The following is a 6,744-nucleotide window of genomic DNA, read 5'->3' on the forward strand; positions in this document are numbered from 1 at the left end:
GCAAGGGTACCCGCCAGGGCCTCGGCTCAGCCCCGCCGCTGGAAAGCAGGGGCCCGCCGAGTGCAGCGACAGTCAAGTTCTCTCGGATCTCTCTCTCTCCGCCGCTTAGGTTTTTGTGCGGTTCTTTGCCGCTTTTGGGTTTTTGAGCGGCAGACTCTCGGCCACGGCCGCTGGATCATAGAGTAAAATAGGATAGAGGTTTTTTTACTCCCGACGGGCGCTCCTTCGCGGGAGGAGACTTTGAACCCACGGTCCCGAGGCCGTGGCGTGGTACTCCGCCAGGGCTCTCGCTCGGCCCCGCCGCTGGAAAGCAGGGGCCCGCCGAGTGCAGCGACAGTCATGGGCGCCGCGTAGGTTGCTCAAGCCTCCGCGGGAGGTGCGTCAAGCCTCCCAGGGGAACGGCGTTCCCTTCTCGCGGATCTCTCTCCGCCTCGCCTTAGGTTTTTGTGCGGTTCTTTGCCGCCTTGGGTTTTTTGAGCGCAGACCTCTCGGCCACGGCCGCTGGATCATAGAGTAAAATAGGATAGAGGTTTTTTTACCCGGACGGGCGCCTCCTTCGCGGGAGGAGACTTTGAACCCACGGTCCCGAGGAGGCCGCGGCGGGTACTCGCCAGGGCCTCGCTCAGCCCCGCCGCTGAAAGCGGGGGCCGCCGAGTGCAGCGACAGTCAAGTTCCCTTTTTTTTCTTATCGCGCTCTGGGCGCGCTCGCTGTGCCCGGAGGGGAGAGGCCGCGCCGAGCCGCCGCCTCTGCCGCGCACCCGGAGCTTGAGACGGGGGGGAGGTGGGCTAGGCCTCCCCGCCCGGGGCGGTTTCGCTTTGGATCGGGCCGGGCCGATAATGATCCTTCCGCAGGTTCACCACGGAAACCTTGTTACGACTTTTACTTCCTCTAGATAGTCAAGTTTGATCGCCTTTCCCGCGCCCGCCAGAGCTCTCGCGAGGCCGGGCGGGCCGGGTCCGAGGACCTCACTAAACCATCCAATCGGTAGTAGCGACGGGCGTGTGTACAAAGGGCAGGGACTTAATCAACGCGAGCTTATGACCCGCGCTTACTGGGAATTCCTCGTTGATGGGAAATAGTTTCAATCCCCAGTCCCGATCACGAGCGGGGTTCAGCGGGTTACCCGCGCCTCTCGGCGCAGGGTAGACACACGCTGATCCGCCCATTGTGGCGCGCGTGCAGCCCCGGACATCTAAGGGCATCACAGACCTGTTATTGCTCCATCTCGCGTGGCTGAACGCCACTTGTCCTCTAAGCAGTTTTTGACGCCGACCCAAGTGGCCGCGCCACTATTTAGCAAGCCGGAGTCTCGCTCGCTATCGGAATGAACCAGACAAATCGCCTCCACCAACTAAGAACGGCCATGCACCACCACCCACAGAATCGAGAAAGAGCTATCAATCTGTCAATCCTTTCCGTGTCCGGGCCGGGTGAGGTTTCCGTGTTGAGTCAATTAAGCCGCAGGCTCCACTCCTGGTGGTGCCCTTCCACAATTCCTTTAAGTTTCAGCTTTGCAACCATACTCCCGGAACCCAAAGACTCGTGGTTTCCGCACGCCGCCCGGCGCGGTCATGGGAATAACGCCGCCGATCGCGGTCGGCATCGCTTTACGGTCGGAACTACGACGGTATCTGATCGCCTTCAACCTCCGACTTTCGTTTGATTAATGAAAACATTCTGGCAAATGCTTTCGCCGTCCGCCTTGCGCCGGTCCAAGAATTTCACCTCTAGCGCGCAATACTAATGCCCCGCCGCCCTCTTAATCATGGCTCCGGTTCCAGAAACCCACAAAATAGAACCGAGTCCTATTCCATTATTCCTAGCTGCGTATTCAGCGGCGACGCCGCCTGCTTTGAACACTCTAATTTTTCAAAGTAAACGCTTTGGGCTCCTCTCGACCGACACCCAGCCAAGGGCATCCGGGGCGCCGAGGCAGGGACCTGGGACGGGCGGTGGTTTCGCCTCTCGGCGGACCGCCAGCCAGATCCCGAGATCCAACTACGAGCTTTTTAACTGCAGCAACTTTAATATACGCTATTGAGCTGGAATTACCGCGCTGCTGGCACCAGACTTGCCTCCAATGGGTCCTCGCCATGTGTTTAAGATACGCCTATTCCAATTACAGGGCCTCAAAGAGACCTGTATTGTTATTTTTCGTCACTACCTCTCCGAGTCGGAAATGGGTAATTTGCGCGCCTGCTGCCTTCCTTGGATGTGGTAGCCGCTTCTCAGGCTCCTCTCCGAATCGAACCCTGATTCCCGTCACCCGTGGTCACCATGGTAGGCGCCTGATGTACCATCGAAAGTTGATAGGGCAGACACTCGAATGAATCGTCGCCGCCGCGGAAGGGCGAGCGATCGGCCCGAGGTTATCTAGAGTCACCAAAGGTACCGGGTCCGGGAGGACGGATCCCCCCGGGGGGCCCGGATGGGTTTTGGATCTGATAAATGCATCGCTGCCTCTAGCCTCCCGCCCCGCGAGAGAGAGGCGGTCGCCCGGCCGGCGCTGCTTGCATGTATTAGCTCTGGAATTGCCACAGTTATCCAAGTACCGGGTGGAGCGATCAAAGGGACCATAACTGATTTAATGAGCCATTCGCAGTTTCACTGTACCGCCGTGGTGCACTTAGACCTGCATGGCTTAATCTTTGAGACAAGCATATGTTACTGGCAGGATCAACCAGGTAACCCCTGTGGGTCGGGACCAACCGACGCTAAGCGCCGCTTTTTGCTTACACACGGTCTCAGTCCGCCTGAGGAGGGGGCCTGGGCAGACCCCGCTTGACTCGGCCAAGACCGCCGCCATAGGGCGACGACGCTGCTCGAACCTTTCGGCGGGGTCGCTGCTGGGGTGGGTGGCCGCTGGGATCGCGCCGACGCCGAAAAGTGTGTTTCACGGGACGGGGTACCCGCCGCGCCGCTGGACGCTGCCGCGCTTGCTCCTCCACGCCCGCCGTGACGGACCTTCGCGCTCTGACCGCCGTTTCAGGCCTCCTCCGGCGGGTTCGCGCGCCTCGGGCTGAGGGGGCCTGCTCGTAACGAACGCCCAAATTGCCCGGCGCGCGCGTGCTGTCAAAGCCCAAACGTAAACCCATTGCACGCCGTGCTCTCTGCCAGGCACTCCCGAGCCATAGCGGCAGCGGGCTGGCCGGTGGGGTCTCTAGGCTAGGCGCGCGCGCTCCAATCGATCACGCTGGGCCGAGGGGGACGCCGCCGCCGAACGCCCTCTCTCGGCGCCTGTGTCCGTGTTTCAGGTGAAGCGCTCGATAGCTCCTCGCCCCGAGCTTCAGAAAGATTGCGCTCAAAACCTAAGTCGATATGGACTTAGTCGCTTTTTCGACTTTTTTTCGCCTTCAGAGACTAAGTCCACAAAACACGCGCTCACCAAATCGTACCCATGTAAAAGTTGCTCCTGTGTAAACGCCACCTCCAGGGTCGCGGAAAATTTGAATCATGCCCGGAGGAGGCCTCTCGGTCGGCCTGACTCGGAGCCTCGGAGGGTATGGAAGTCGGATCTTTCTCGGTTGACTTAGTGCAATTTTCAAACGAAAATCATCCAGGCGCTTCATCCGACCGATCGAGTCCGGTTAAGTGCGCCTTCCCGGACGCTTTCCCACTCGGACTTCGCCGCCCTGGAGGAAATTTTTTCGCTCAAAACCTAAGTCCAAACATCCAGGCGCTTCATCCGACCGATCGAGTCCGGTTAAGCGCGCTTCCCGGACGCTTTCGCCGCCCACTCGACTCCGACCCGAGCCGGTTGGCGCGCTTTCCTGGAGGAAATTTTTTTCGCTCAAAACCTAAGTCCAAACATCCAGGCGCTTCATCCGACCGATCGAGTCCGGTTAGCGCGCCTTCCCGACGCTTTTCCCACTCGACTTCGCCGCCCTGGAGGAAATTTTTTTTCGCTCAAAACCTAAGTCCAAACATCCAGGCGCTTCATCCGACCGATCGAGTCCGGTTATGCGCCTTCCCGACGCTTTTCCCACTCGACTTCGCCGCCCTGGAGGAAATTTTTTTTGCTTTCAAAACCTCCAAACATCCAGGCGCTTCATCCAGACGATCCAGGACGCTTTTCCCACTCGATCCCGCCCTGGAGGAAATCGCGCTCAAAACCTAAGTCCGGTCCAGGCGCTTCATCCGACCGCGAGTCCGGTTTGCGCCTTCCCGGACGCTTTTCCCACTCGACTTCCCGCCGCCCTGGAGGAAATTTTTTTCGCTCAAAACCTAAGTCCAAACATCCAGGCGCATATTTCCGACGCTTTTCCCACTCGATCTCGCCGCCCTGGAGGAAATTTTTAAGTGCAAAACTAAGTCCAGACATCCAGACGCTTCATCCCCACTCCGGTTAAGTGCGCTTCCCGACTCCCGGGCCCTGGAGGAAATTTTTTTTTGCTTTCAAAACCTAAGTCCAAACATCCAGGCGCATATTTCAGACGATCTCGCCGGTTATGCGACTTCCCGGACGCTTTCCCACTCGACTCCCGCCACCCTGGAGGAAATTTTTTTGCTTTCAAAACCTAAGTCCAAACATCCAGGCGCATATTTCAGACGATCTCGGCCGGTTAAGTGCGACTTCCCGACGCTTTCCCACTCGACTTCGCCACCCTGGAGGAAATTTTTTGCTTTCAAAACCTAAGTCCAAACATCCAGGCGCATATTTCAGACGATCTCGGCCGGGTTAAGTGCGACTTCCCGGACGCTTTCCCACTCGACTCCCGCCACCCGCTTTCAAAACCTAAGTCCAAACATCCACATATTTCAGCCGATCTCGCCAGTGCGACTCGGAGGACCCTCCACCCTGGAGGTATTTTTTTGCTTTCAAAACCTAAGTCCAGACATCCAGGCGCATATTTCAGACGATCTCGGCCGGGTTAAGTGCGACTTCCCGGACGCTTTCCCACTCGACCCCCGCCACCCTGGAGGATTTTTTTGCTTTCAAAACCTAAGTCCAAACATCCAGGCGCATATTTCAGACGCATCTCGGCCGGTTAAGTGCGACTTCCCGACGCTTTCCCACTCGACTTCGCCACCCTGGAGGATTTTTTTGCTTTCAAAACCTAAGTCCAAACATCCAGGCGCATATTTCAGCCGATCTCGGCCGGGTTAAGTGCGACTTCTCGGACGCTTTCCCACTCGACCCCCTCCACCCTGGAGGTATTTTTTAAGCGTTCAAAACCTAAGTCCAGACATCCAGGCGCATATTTCAGACGATCTCGGCCGGGTTAAGTGCGACTTCCGGACGCTTCCCACTCGACCCCCGCCACCCTGGAGGATTTTTTTGCTTTCAAAACCTAAGTCCAAACATCCAGGCGCATATTTCAGCCGATCTCGCCGGGTTATGCATACGACTCGGACGCTTTCCCACTCGACCCCCTCCACCCTGGAGGTATTTTTTAAGCGTTCAAAACCTAAGTCCAAACATCCAGGCGCCTATTTCAGCCGATCAAGGCCGGGTTAAGAGCGACTTCTCGGACACACACATTTACGAACCCCCCGTGTCTGGATTTCAATTTTCCAAAGGGCCTGGGCTCACACATTAACCCCAACGCAGTAACACTTTAATGGGCATCGTTTTATTTCATTCTCGCCCTGGATGAATGTTTTACAAAGGGCCTGCGCTCACAGACTAACCCTACACACTAACACCTTATTGGGCATAATTTTTTTTCTATAAAGGCCCTGGATGAATGTTTTCTATAAGGCCTGCGCTCACAGACTAACCCCATCACAATAACACTTATGTGGGCATGATTTTATTCTATAAAGGCCCTGGATGAATGTTTTCTATAAGGCCTGCGCTCACAGACTAACCCCATCACAATAACACTTATTTGGGCATGATTTTATTTAAAAAAGGCCCTGGATGAATGTTTTCTACAAAGGCCTGCGCTCACAGACTAACCCGACACAGTAGCGCCTTATTGGGCATGATTTTATTTAATAAAGGCCCTGGAGGAATGTTTTCTATAAGGCCTGCACTCACAGACTAACCCCATCACAATAACACTTATTTGGGCATGATTTTATTCTATAAAGGCCCTGATGAATGTTTTCTATAAGGCCTGCGCTCACAGACTAACCCTATCACAATAACACTTATTTGGGCATGATTTTATTTAATAAAGGCCCTGGATGAATGTTTTCTATAAGGCCTGCGCTCACAGACTAACCCCATCACAATAACACTTATTTGGGCATGATATTATTTAATAAAGGCCCTGGATGAATGTTTTACAAAGGGCCTGCGCTCACAGACTAACCCTACACAGTAACACCTTATTGGGCATGATTTTATTTAATAGAGACCCTGGATGAATGTTTTCTATAAGGCCTGCGCTCACAGACTAACCCCATCACAATAACACTTATTTGGGCATGATTTTATTTAATAAAGGCCCTGGATGAATGTTTTCTATAAGGCCCAAGGCCACAGACTAACCCTAACCCTAACCCTAACCCTAACCCTAATTCCTAGCCCTAACCCTAACCCTAACCCTAACCCTAACCCTAACCCTAACCCTAACCCTAACCCTAACCCTAACCCTAACCCTAGCCCTAACCCTAACCCTAACCCTAACCCTACCCTAGCCCTAACCCTAACCCTAACCCAAACCCTAACCCTAACCCTAACCCTAACCCTAACCCTAACCTAAACCTAACCCTAACCCTAACCCTAACCCTAACCCTAACCTTATTGGGCATGATTTTACTCTATAAAGGCCCTGGGTGACAGTTTTACACAG

The sequence above is a fragment of the Puntigrus tetrazona genome, unplaced genomic scaffold (genome assembly GCF_018831695.1).
Source record: "Puntigrus tetrazona isolate hp1 unplaced genomic scaffold, ASM1883169v1 S000000003, whole genome shotgun sequence".
In the NCBI taxonomy this organism is placed as follows: Eukaryota; Metazoa; Chordata; class Actinopteri; order Cypriniformes; family Cyprinidae; genus Puntigrus; species Puntigrus tetrazona.